Here is a 14423-nt window from a genome sequence, read left to right as displayed (position 1 = left end):
AAAGCGATAATAAGAACTGCAAACGAGCTATTTTTGAACTGCGCGAACAGTGCTCACTTTGGATGTCGAAGCTTATTTATCGCCTCCCTATGCAACAGTTCGAGATGTGATAGCTTTGGCCGCAGCCTTATTAATCGCAATAGTTCCAATGGTATGAATAGCCAAAATCGGAGATCGTAGTTGATAATCGATGGTATGAATAGCCAAAATGGGAGATCGTAGTTGAAGGCAAATACGAGCAGCAAGTCAGAATCAACACTAATAATAGCCTAGGAAGCCACATATAAAATTGATCGCGGGCAACAAGTGCTCTTGAACTCGCCGAGACTATGAGCGGAAGTGCAAATGCCAAATCTGTATGGCCTCAATGCCTTTCCCTTGCTCTTCCCGACCACCTTCACATGCACTCACTCTGCCATCGTTTGCTTTAGTCTTCTTTTAACTCAAACAAACCTCTGAAAACTGCTAAAGATCTGCTTCTCGAGGCCTTAGCAGTTCGTCGGCTCCAACCAAGTCCTTTACCTGCTGAAGTTGACGCTCGCTTTTCTTCCTCGCTTTCATTCTCAACCTACTCGACAAGGCACTTGCTTGAAAGACCTCCCAATATCTTCCCTTGCCTTCATTATCTCGTCTTTAAACCTTTGCTATGTGATACCTCCTCAGCACCGCACAACCTCTAGCATGCCATCCAAAATCCGCCTATGATTGAGCTTCACCTCATAGTCTCCAATATTCAGCTTGTCAAGGCTCTCTGTCAACACTTTCAGTACCTCAAAATCAGGAACCATTGATTCATATTGCCCAACAATATCAAAATCACATTGGTAGAACTCCCTTGCTTTTCCCTTGTGCTGCTCCTGCTCTTCCAAAATCTCGTTGGCTCCCTCCTCCTCGTCGCACACCCTGGTGGCTCTCTGTCTTCACTTGCCGACTCCACCACCCGGTGCTCTCAACTCCTACAGCTGCCGACTCGACCACCTGGCTCTCACACCTGTGCTACTCTCGCCTGCAGGAAGCCCTCATGCTGCCCTTGCTACTATAGTTGATGCCACTTTCTTGATTCGCCACCAGATACATTGCTGCCTACCAACGAGGGTGACATATTTTCCTTGCTCGGATGGCGGCTCCCTATCCGGCACTCGGTGTTGCAGTTGTCGCCCCTGCTCGGTCGGCTTCCAAACCACCAGCACCTCGAAAACTCAACTGTTTCCTCTTCTGTTGGCTTCACCACAAGCAACCCCACTGTCAACTCGTCCTCCTCTGCTCATGGGCGGCCCTCGAGAGTGACACGCTAGTCAATTTTTCACCGCGCTGCTCTCGGCCCTCTCCTTCTCTCAACCTGCCTGGCTTTTTCTTCCCCTACGCTGTCTGCTTTTAACCGCCAGTCTCTATTTTTGCTAGTCAATGATTCTCTTTAAAAAAAAGCTTTCTTTTAAGCGCCATTCACATTGGTTATGTACTCTTCCACTTCGAAGTCGAATGGCATGCACGGCCAATCATTGCCAAGCTCTCCCAGTAAGCTTTCTCACTCCAAAGCCAAAAATTGTCCCAAAGTGCGTCTCGGGGAACCCTCACAGTCGCCGTCATTGTCCCAAGTGTAAGGCCTTTTATGTCAAACACTATGGTAGGTACAGTGCGCACTACCATCACCTTTGTAGCCTCCTTGACTTCGTCGATGTCTACTTTGCAAAACACCACCATAGCCTTGATCTACCTTAGCTCTTTTAGCACACGTTATCTGGCACAAATATCGACCAAACTTCGCTAAGCACAACCTTATCATTCAACTGCCCTTGCATCAGCATGAGTGATACCGTCAGTCGAGGTCAAAGCCCATATTCACTCGAGAAACATTTGATAGTGATATTGACTTCAAATTCCAAGTTATGATATAAAAAACCATTCCCACGCCACATGATGGCCATTGCAAGATTTTCATCGTGCGAAAATGGTATGCTCCCAACCATATTCCGAGCACTCATAAAAAACACTGAATATGTGACTCCTGCATATAATTCTCCATTTAGACTTACGACAGCACAACAGCCACCCCCTTTGAACCTACACATCCTCCGGTATGTGCCAAAAAACTGTAAGTATAAAAGCTGCTGGCATGCAAGCAGTGGTCGAATGTAAGCATGCTACCAATAACCATCAAAAATTTGACTTCAAGGAGTCATAAGCCTCCAGGATCAAAGGGAAAACTCAAAAATTTTCCATCAATCAAGTAGTTCCATCCAATAAAGTATAAGCATGATCCACTGCAAAGTCTGTAAATCTCTTGCCATAACCTATGAGCATGATGAACACCACCAGGGTCATATGGTCTATATATCAACTGCCATAAGCCATTCTCATAAACCTGTCCTCTTGGATCAAATGTCTTAAGAAGACATTTCCCAAGCACTAGAGCTGGAGCTGCATAAAATCCACACAAGCATACATTATTGATCTGAATCGACATCAAACAACCTTGGCATGAGCTTGTTCTTCCTGGATCAATTAGCAACCGATAACATTGTGCACCCAGAAGAACCCAACCATATTCAACGTGCTTCTTAAGGATCTCAAAATCTCTTGGATCCAATACCATAGCAAGCACATAGCATTTATGAGCCTCACAGTAAAGCAAAACTTCCCTTGAATCATTGTGCAATACCCAACTCTCGTAAACATTTGACAACTTTTGCTCAGCAAGCATATAGGAACACTGCATACCTTTTACCGGTAACCATAATAGCATTGACATAAGAATAAGTAAAAAGAGTATATGGACCCAACCATAGCCAGTACCTTGTCCAAGAAACTGAAAAATCATGTACACCCTTTGCTTTATCCATAGTGATTCACCCCCTCTGACTTCATAGTTACCACACGAACTTGTGAAAATCTTGCATCAGTGTCACAGTCATCATTACTTGGAACTCCGTGAATTTGCATCCACTTTTGGATCATTAGAGCAGTAAATACTCTCATCATCTGTCAAAGGATTGTGGGTTGCTTCCTCTTGTAGCTCAAGAGAAATAACAAAAGAAGAAAATTCGTGTCCAGTATCCTGTACTTCAGTCATGTTAGAAATGTCAGGCACACAAAGAACATCATCTAAGCAATCTTCATAGATCTCTTCATCATGTTCCGCTTCACGTACTTCTACGGTTGCCAAAGATTGATCGATACCCTGTGAAGATTCTTCATGCACCCCCTCTGAATAGATACTAACAGTAGAGAAATCATCCATCATATGTTGCTCATACATACCACAATTAGATAAAAAGACACCAATAATGGAATTCTCTTCTCTCAATCCTGACAAGGAAGCTTCACTATTTGCATCATCATCTTGCTCTGTGATATCAGCACCTGTAAATATATCGTCAAGAGCAATTGTAGACTCATATATACCCTCATGTACAGCTTCTATTGACTCCATAATTTCTTGCACTTCATTTGTTACAGTATAAATGTTTTTATCAATGCAATCATCTTCAAGAAACCTGTTGTTCTGCTTGGCCTTGCATGCTTCCATTGTGATGAGAGGACCATCAACACCTTCTAAAGGATCATCTTGAACTTCTTGAGAACAATCCATGCTGCAAAGATTACTAGTATGTGGAACACTGACAACAACATTTTCACCTTCGCTTAATTCTTTACAAGAACCAATGATAGAGGCAGCTACCATGTGAGCAAGCTCTGAAAAATTTTCATCATTTAGTGTTTACCTGTGTTAGATTGCTTGATGCATGATGCTCTGTGATGAAATCTGGTACTTGCAAAGCTGCACCTGCTTTAGCTTTACTTCTTGCATGAATTTGCTCCGAAAATTCATCATAACTGATTTGCCTGCAATTGATCTCCATCACCTTTATTGAAAGTAACCTGCTTTTGTTGATTCATCTGCTCTATTTCTAAGGCTATGTGCCAGTCACCCACTTGTACAACTGCTTCTTTAAATTTAGCCCAATTATCTGTATACTTATCGATAAGCTCTTGTATCTGATCATGTAATTCTGGAGCTACTAGCCAGTCAAACTCCTTGATCATATGCCTAGTTGGAATACCCATAAGCTCCATCTCTAACCTGTAGCATGCAAGATATCCATCACTATCGTAGCCATAAAAAATACCTCTTTCAAAAGAGACTTTATCCAATGCTTCTTCCATTGCTTCATCTCATTGGGCTAATCCTTGTAAAACTTCTTCTCGGTCTAAACCAAATTCCTCATAAGTAACCTGATGATGTTGTTGCTGCTGCTACTGCAAGAAAGCATCAAATCGTTGCATCATTTGCTGCATCATCTCTACTTAAGATGTCGTCGTCATCCTCTCTTCCAACATTTTCTACCCCGGATCGCTTCGCGTCGGGTTCACCAAAGATGTCGGGGGATTTTATGTTCACGAGTTGAGCCGGGTCAGCACGGGGTTGCTCGCTGTGGGAAACGGTAAGAGAAAGATGCACATCTCAAGAGAATATAGCACCAAAAGAACACCCTGTATAACTTGAATGGAATTACTTAAATGAACTAAAATTTGAATACAAAAAAAAAAACTTGATCGCAATAGGCAACAAGTGCTCTTGAACTCACCGAGACTATGAGCGGAAGTGCAAATGCCAAATCTATATGGCCTCAATGCCTTTCCCTTGCTCTTCCCGACCACCTTCACGTGCACTCACTTTGCCATCGCTTGGTTTAGTCTTCTTTTAACTCAAACAAACCTTTGAAAATTGCTAAAGATCTGCTTCTCCAGGCCTTGGCAGTTTGTCGGCTCCAACCAAGTCCTTTACCTGCTGAAGTTGACGCTCGCTTTTCTTCCTCGCTTTCATTCTCAACCTACTCGACAATGCACTTGCTTCAAAGACCTCCCGATATCTTCCCTTGCCTTGATTATCTCGTCTTTAAACCTTTGCTATGTGGTACCTCCTCATCACCCCACAAGCTCTAGCATGCCATCCAAAATCCTTCTATGATTGAGCTTCACCAATAGTCTCCAATATTCAGCTTGTCAAGGCTCTCTGTCAACAGTTTCAGTACCTAAAAATCAGGAACCATTGATTCATATTGCCCAACAATATCAAAATCACACTGGTAGAACTCCCTTGCTTTTCCCTCGTGCTGCTCCTGCTCTTCCAAAATCTCGTCGCTCCCTCCTCCTCGTCGCACACCCTGGCGGCTCTCTGTCTTCACTTGCCGACTCCACCACCCGGTGCTCTCAACTCCTATAGTTGCCGACTGGACCACCCGGCTCTCACACCTATGCTACTCTCGCCTGCAGAGAGCCCTCATGCTGCCCTTGCTACTATAGTTGATGCCACTTTCTTGATTCGCCACCAGATACATTGCTACCTACCAACGAAGGTGACATCTGTTCCTTGCTCGAATGGCGGCTCCCTATCCGGCACTCGGTGTTGCAGTTGTCGCCCCTGCTCGGTCGGCTTCCAAACCACCAGCACCTCGAAAACTCAATTGTTTCCTCTTCTGCTGGCTTCACCACAAGCAACCCCACTGTCAACTCGTCCTCCTCTGCTCATGGGCGGCCCTCGACAGTGACGCGCTAGTCCATTTTTCACCGCGCTGCTCTCGGCCCTCTCCTTCTCGTCAACCTGCCCAGCTTTTTCTTCCCCTGCGCTGTCTGCTTTTAACCGCTAGTCTCTATTTTTCCAGTCAATGATTCTCTTTAAAAAAAGCTTTCTTTTAAGCGGCCATTCACATTGGTTATGCACTCTTCCACTTCGAAGTCGAATGGCATGCACGGCCAATCATTGCCAAGCTCTCCCTGTAAGCTTTCTCACTCCAAAGCCAAAAATTGTCCCAAAGTGCGTCTCGGGGAACCCTCACGGACGTCGTCATTGTCCCAAGCGTAAGGCCTTTTATGACAAACACTATGGTAGGTACAGTGCGCACTACAATCACCTTTGTAGCCTCCTTGACTTCATCGATGTCTAGTTTGCAAAACACCACCATAGCCTTGATCTACCTTAGCTCTTTTAGCACACGTTATCCGGCACAAATATCGACCAAACTTCGCTAAGCACAACCTTATCATTCAACTGCTCTTGCATCAGCATGAGTGATACCGTCAGTCGAGGTCAAAGCCAATATTCACTCGAGAAACATTTGACAATGACGACTTCAAATTCCAAGTTATGATATAAAAAACCATTCTCACGCCACATGATGGCCATTGCAAGATTTTCATCATGCGAAAATGCTATGCTCCCAACCATATTCGGAGCACTCATAAAAAACAATGAATATGTGACTCGTGCATATATTTCTCCATTTAGACGTACGACAGCACGACAACGAATCAGGTTGAGAAAAGCTTGAACGACCTATTGATGGGAAATGCTCTAATACCATGTTGACAAGGGAGGAAGACCAAGACAAGAGTGAGAGACCATATAGAGAGAGAGAGAGAGAGAGAGAGAGAGAGAGACGACTCACAATTGCAAGCCCCAACGTATGTGGAAAGCACACACTGAGTACACATATATAGTGGGGACTCTCTACATAGCTCCAACACTTTGCGGGCAAAATATAACAAATGTAAAATTTGGTCCACTTTTAATGTGCACCATGTAATACTTTTCGCCAATTACAAAGCTATAGCAAATGAATTGCGGATAAGATTGGGTACGAGGTTCCTACTATACGAGAGAGAGAGAGAGAGAGAGAGAGAGAGAGAGAGAGAGAGAGAGAGAGAGAGCCAGGGAGGTAGAGAGAGTCACACACAGAGACACCCAAACCTATATTACGATTATATGCATCCAAAAATGAGATAGCATTATTTGGACTCACAAAGGGGCCCTTTAAGGAGTTTGACTTTACCTCTCTCTACCAAAACGGGCGCATGGATAAATTTTTGCAAGAAAACTCCAAAGTTGGCAGAGGTTTGACAATTGGAATGTCCTCTTCAAGCTCTATCTATTGATATATAGCACGCCCTGAGATTTCTCATATTTTAGAAGATTATTTTTTTGATTCACCTATTATGTGACAACTCTGTTAGATTCCATAGGTGAATCAAAAAAATAATCTTCTAAAATATGAGGAATCTCATGGAGTGCTATATATCAGTAGATAGAGCTTGAAGAGGACATTCTAAGTGTCAAACCTTTGCCAACTTTGGAGTTTGTTTGCAAACATTTATCCATGCACCCGTTTTGGTAGAGAGAGGTAAAGTCAAACTCCTTAAAGGCTCCTTTGTGAGTCCCAATTTTGCCTAATGTATCATCAATAAAACCCAAATAAACCACATGTTCCTGGCCGATTTGCAAGCCTTTGAGATTACCAGCCTTAGCTTGTGCATTTAAAAAGTAAAACAATGGATAGGTGGTGTTGGGGAAAATGATAGCATAGCCTAATCAACCCAAGACCAACAAAATTATCAATCCTAGGATCGGCAACCTAGCTAGGCATGGAAGTACGAGCATTGAATGTATCGAATGAGAGGATTCATGAGAATGCTCATCCAATGCAATAGAGATTATGCATCACTAACTCTAATCACATCATCAATCAAGCATCAGCTACACACATTAAGCCCACCAAAGTCCGACTTACCATAGACTAGAATCTCTAAACACACTCTTGATAAGCACACACTAATTGCATTGATGTTGGCTTCTCCAATCACCACATGCCAATCAAGTCACTTCATCAAAAGCTACACACATGCACAAGGTGAATGGTGCTAGAGTTTCATAAAACCCATCCACACACAAGCAAATGATAGGGCACATACACTAATTACAATATTAAGAACCAAACTATATGAACCTAATTAGAGATGTAATATCGCAAATCAAATGCTCATAGAAGAATAAGAGTGATCAATAAACAAGAAGTCATCACACACACTCAAATCTAGAATAATGCGAAAGGTGAAACTACTCCATGACATAATGGAATATAGAAGAAGTAGACTAATGAATAAAGTAGAGATTAGATTAAGAATAGCTTCTCTAATTACAATGGGCTAGCACTAGCCTCTTAAGCATGTGCATTAAGCTCAAGGCTAGGCCATCCATAGAGTGGACACTCGACAGAGAGAGAGCTCTCTGAAGTGGATCCTCAAGGATGAAGCCTTCTGCATAAAGGGTTCCTTATAAATGCTTGCACCACAATCCCTTCTACTATGGGTTTAAGTTTGAGCCCTTTAGCTAGCATATGCAACTTTGGAACTCCCAATATGAGCCCAATACCTTATACAAAGTGAGTATAAAACATTGTGCACATCCATAGGAAATCTCCCACTTGATGCATACTCAATGTAGCCTATGTTATCCCCTGCTAACATTCCCCTCATCCTAATTTGGCGCACGTCCTCGTGTGTTGGTGAAGAAAAACACGGTGACCTGGTAGAAAGCAAGTCCATGGAAGAATATCGCTACAAATCATAAGAACAAGTAATGAGCATCAAAGGCCAACAAGGATAAAAAACATGAAGTTCCAATGAAAAATCATGCAAAGTGAATTTTTTGCTTCTAAAAGATGGGTGAATCATTATAAAAAACTAAACAACATAAAGCAAAAAAGACACCTAGCTATCATGAAGATTAAACCACTTGAAATTTCAATTTTATGCATGAAACACAAGCAATCAATTATGACCCTAGGCTAATGCAAGTTCATAAACTTACTAGGCTGAAAACTATGTCACTAGTTATAATAAAGCATTCAAGTCTATCATGTCTATGGGCTATAAAAAAGCTCCTAATCTATTAGTACATTGTCACAGCTTTTTGAATCTTATGGAAGTTTTTTTTTGTCATTCATAGAAAAAAGTAAAGCACAATACAAGGCTACCACCCCATGACAAGTCTAGGTACGACTCTCGGCTCCTTGAACCCTCAAGAAGGTGTTCCAAAGCCTACTAGACTACCAAGGCGACGGATAATCCCTATCAGCCCAAGGCATTGGTTTAGGGCCTTGATGAAGCGCGACGCCTAGTCATTAGTGGACCAGATTTCATCTATATGCTTTGTGAGACACAGACACGCTTCTGTGTCTCTTTTTTGTACAAACAGTTAGTATTCAGACAGTTGTTGTTTCCCTTATGGTTATGATTATTGTCATTGTCATTGTATAGACAGTTATTGTTTCTCTTTCTGGTTATGCTTATGGTTATTGTTAATTTTGTTTATGGTTATGGTTATCTGCATTATGGTTTTGATCAAAGTGGTTATAGCCGGTTATGGTTTTAAGTTCTGGTTATGCTTTTTAGTTGGTACGGTTGTCTTTCATTGGACTTAAATCTCATGTGAGATCCTACATGGATAGCATGTAGGAGGCGTATACATGATATGGTTTTTTTTGAAAAGTTATGTAAAAACAAAGGGAACTCTGCCGAAATTTCTGCGCGCGGGAGCATGGTTGATATTTTGGTGCTGCTCGCTTTCTTGGGCAGAGGACAGGAAGTCTGGCTGTGGCTGTGTCCATCTTTTAACTGGGCATAGGCCAGGCTACCTGCCCTCTGCCCAAGAATTTTTTTTTCTGCTATGGTCATCGCTATCCGCATCGCTAATAGCGGCTGGTTTCACAGCGACGCGCATAGCGACGGGCCGCGTCGATATCTACGTCGATAACACGTTTTTTTGTTGTAGTGTGAGCCCTTTAGCTAGCACATACAACTTTGGAACTCCCAATGAGCCCAAGACCTTATAGAAAGTGAGTAGGAAACATTGTGCACATCCATAGCAAATCTCCCACTTGATGCATAATTGGTGTAGTGTGTGTTAGCCGTTGCTAGTAGGTGGCCACTTCAAATAACAAATGACTCAAAAGACAACCTTCCCATTGGCATTGCCTTGGACAACCTCCTATTGACTAAAATTCCAGACATTGTCCCCAACCCAAGTAGTAGTATGCATGAGGAGATTCTACTACCAAACCCAAGCTTTCTCATAACTTTCACCACAAGATACCAAATGGTAGAATGAAAAGCTTTAGCAAAGTCTAATTGTAGCGAGACGAGTTTTGATTTTTTTTCTTGCAAGCCTTTATACACAACATCAATGTTAATATGTTTTCCAAGATAGATCTAGCCCAAAAAAAAACAGATTTAGTGTCATGAATGTGGTTTATCAAGAATAAGAAGATTTTGATAGCAATGGCCTAGCACTTTATACAAAATTTATGTCATTGTGACTGGTCTCCAAGATCATCGAAGGAAGCAGAAAAGTTCTTCTAAGGAAGTTTCTCCCGTGTTTCAATATAGGGTTCCTCCATTGAATTAGCCAAATGGTTTCTAATACCAATTGGCCCAGTTTGACCCAATAAGCCAATAAAAATTCCTATATCAATCCACAAATACCAAGGATCTTAATGCTCCCCAACTTCTTAAGAGCCCACAATATTTCATCTCCATCAAGTAATATCCAGCATTCTGGCATTACTTGGCTCAATGCATGGATACACCACTGCCAACAACAAAGGAATAGCTTGCTGGCTCTCAAAAGAGTGTTTCACATCCTTGTTCAAAAAAATTTCAAAGTATTCTTTACATCCCCCCATAATTTCAATAGGTTATGCACTAAACTTCCATCATCCTTGAATGTCCTATGAATGATTTGTCTATCATGTTTTTCTTTCATCTTGCTAAAGAAGAAATTTAGAAAACAATTTACATCTTAAGAACATTTCTACCATTATATTGTTGGGCAAATATTAGTACATTCCTTCCTTGGAACGTGTTAAACTAAGCGAGGAGGAACTGTTGTCTGAATGTCTAGTTTGGGCTGAATTTTTAGATCTTGTAGGACTTTCATGACCTTGTATCACTGAATTAGATGCTTCTCTTGGAAATGTGTTTTTTCTCCTACTATTAATTATGAGAGAGCGGGGGGGGGGGGACAGTGAGGTAGAGAGAGTCACACACACACACACACACACACACACAGACCTATATTACGATTATCTGCATTCAAAAATGAGATATTATCATCAGTAAAACCCAAAGAAACCACATGTTACTACCAATTTGCAAGCCTTTCAGACTACCACCCTTCCTTGTGCATTTAGAAAGTAAAACAATGGGTGGGTGGAACTACAAATAACAAATGACTCAAAGGAAAACCTTGCCTTACTGACTTTCCCATTCACAACCTCCCATTGACCAAAATTGTGGACATTGTCCCCAACCCAAGTAACAGTATGCATGAGGAGATTCTACTACCAAACCCAAGCTTTCTCATAATTTTCACCAGAAGATACCAAATGATAGAATCAAAAGCTTTAACAAAGTCTAATCCTAGCGAGATGGGTTTTTGATTTGTTTTCTTGCAAGGCTTTATGCCCAACATCAATATTAATATGTTTTCCAAGATAGATCTACCCCAAAAAAAAAATTGATCAAGCGTGAATGAGTTTTACCAGCAATGGCCTAACACTTTATACAAAATTCCCATCATTGTGATTGGTCTCCAAGATCATCTAAGGAAGCAGAAAAGGTCTTCTAAGGAAGTTTCTTATTATCAATGTTCCCTTGTTTCAATATAGGGTTCCTTCATTGAATTAGCCAAATGATTTCTAATACCAGTGGGCCCAATTTGACCCAATAAGCCAATAAAAATTCCTTTGTCAATCTACACATACCAAGGATCTTAACGCTCCCCAATGTCTTAAGTGCCCACAGTATTTCATCTCCATCAATAACCTCCAATGTTCATGCATTACATAGCTCAATGCATGTTCCACCACTGCCAACAACAAATGAATAGCTTGCTGGCTCTGAGGAGAGTGATCTACATCCTTGTTCAAAATGTTCTCAAAGTATTATTTAGATCCTCCCATAATTTCAATAGGTTATGCACGAGATTTCCATCATCTTGAATGTCTTATGAATGATTATTCTAGCATGGTTTTCTTCTAGCTTGCTAAAGAAGAACTTTAAAGAACAATTTACATCTTAAGAACATTTTCCACCAGTATATTGTTGGGCAAGTAGTAGTACATGTCTTCCTTGGAAACCTGCTAAACAAATCAAGGAGGAATTGTTGTCAAGATGTCTAGTTTGGGTTGAATGTTTAGATCTTCCAGGACTTTGATGGCCTTGTATCATTGAATTAGATGCTTCTCTTGGAAATATGTTTTTGTTCTATTATTAATTACCATAATACGAAAAGAGCCTCCATAGAAACCTACTCCTTATTCGCTTCCAGTTTTGTGTCTCTATTTATGAGCACCTCCCATGTTGCACGCAATGCAGTAATGTCCCCCTCATTTAAGTTCTATAGATCTCTATCCATTGATGTTTGAATATAAGTAGATGCCTCTCTCACTTCACTTTTTTTTTTGTTTAGCCACAACCTTGCCTACATTTTTGATACATTCATGCATTTTTGAACAAAAGTAATGTCATGATAACACACATTGTTCTAACCCAAACAATTTTCCATGAATTTATCCAAAACACTTTACACAATAATTTTTAAGTCATCATGATACAATAGAAGATTGTGAACCATTAAGGGCCTTGCATCTAAAGTATGTTATTAGCATGGAACAATGACTATCAATAATCATACTCAAAATTATAGTGAATATAAAGATGATGAAAACCAAATAAAATTATGATTTCTACACATGATTTGAAATCTCTAAGGAAGCCTTGTATTAGTTTGGAGAATCTCTAAGGAAATCTCCGTATAACTAAGATATCAATCAAGCATGTTTGCGGTTGTTTTGCTATCCAAATCATAGGCAACAATACATTCGTACTATAATTCATTGGCCTATAATATATGTCAAGCTGAGCTTTGCGGGGAAAACATAACAAATATAAAGTTTGGTCCACTTTCAATGTGCACCATGTAATACTTTTTGCCAATGACAAAGCTATAGAAAAAGAGCTCCAAATAAGATTGGATATGAGGTTCCTTCAAGGACATTACAAGAGCCGTACTAGTATTGTATCGCATGTGCGCACACACGTATAGCAAGGGGGGGATTCAAAGAGAGAGAGAGAGGGTCGAGGGAGGTAGAGAGAGTCACACACGCACACACCCAAACATATATTGCGATTATCTACATCCAAAAATGAGATAGTATTGGGGCGGTCTAGGGTAGGCAACAAGAGAGGTGACCTTTTAACACCCCTTAAGGCTCCCATGCTACTCAATACAAGCAAGAAAAAATAACAACAAACCCACAACCAAACAAGTGAAGGGGCCCACCTAGTTATAGAGAGAACTAGGATGCAAAAGAGGAGAATCCTTGAGCAATACAAGCAAGAAGGAAGGATACACTATTACTAATATCAATGCTATAAATACACACACCAAACACCGAGAGAGAGAGAGAGAGAGAGAGAGAGAGAGAGAGAGAGAGAGAGAGAGAGAGAGAGAGAAAGTTTTGCACAAGAAATTAGCTTCAATTTTAATTATTGATGCAAGTGTATAAATAGCTTGGAGGAGATTCAAGAGACACAATTAAGTTTGATGATGTTGCGATCTACACATTATCTTAGGGTTATGGGAACCCTCTCACCATACAACCCTCGTATAATGTTTTCCCCAGCAACAAAACAAACACAAGATCTCTTGAGTCACATACAAGAAAATACTAAACAAGAATATGAAAATGAAAACGCGTCACCTTAAACGGAATGAGATGAAGTTGCCAAGCATGGATTGGAGATCGACACTCAAGAGAGTTTTGAATCACGATTGCACCCAACTTCTTGATTAATTGATGTGCAAGAGTAGGTACAACTTTGATCCAAAGTTATGAATCACTCACTCCCTTGCAATGCTACACCTAGTTGAAAGAAGCTTACCTATATACCACAAGTAATGTTGTATAGAGAGCTCACTCTCTCTCTCCCTACAACTAAGATGGAAAATGATATGCTCAAACTAGTGAGCAATAGTATAGAGAGCTGCAACTTACAAAGGGAAAAGGACTCTATTTATAGTTGAGGAGAGCCTTGATTAGGATTAGACATAATCAATTTTATTAACAATTCAAAATATTTATGGAATATTTTTATTTTCTAAATGGGAGCGGGTCTTCCTTATCCCTTGAGTCACATGGATGTGGGCTCAAGGGGAAGAATCTTGAGAGTAAAAGGAGAGAGAGAGAGAGGTGAGTAACTTGGAGCTGCATACTCTAGTAGATAGTAGAGGGTGCAATTTACAAGCAGAGCTAGTCAATAGTGTTAGTAGTTTGTAGTTAGTAGGATGGGGTAAAATTACATGGCGTATGCACTCAAGGTGCATTACATGATTTATCAGGACAACGGCAAGGCCGGGCTAGGCAGTGTGGAAAGGGAGTCCAACTAGGGAAAAGGGCTAGGAGCCATGCTATATAGTGGGTGGTTGGGAGGTGGACTCCTAGGTTCTAGTTCCCCTTGTCTAACATTGGTATCAAGAGCAAGGTTACTAATGTTGGGAAGTGATAGCCGTGGTGTTGGAGAGCCAC

This window comes from Adiantum capillus-veneris, chromosome 9, assembly GCF_014529385.1.
Source record: "Adiantum capillus-veneris isolate H3 chromosome 9, ASM1452938v2, whole genome shotgun sequence".
Lineage (NCBI taxonomy): Eukaryota > Viridiplantae > Streptophyta > Polypodiopsida > Polypodiales > Pteridaceae > Adiantum > Adiantum capillus-veneris.
The sequence above is the reverse complement of the archived record's forward strand: the minus strand, read 5'-3'. Positions refer to the sequence as shown.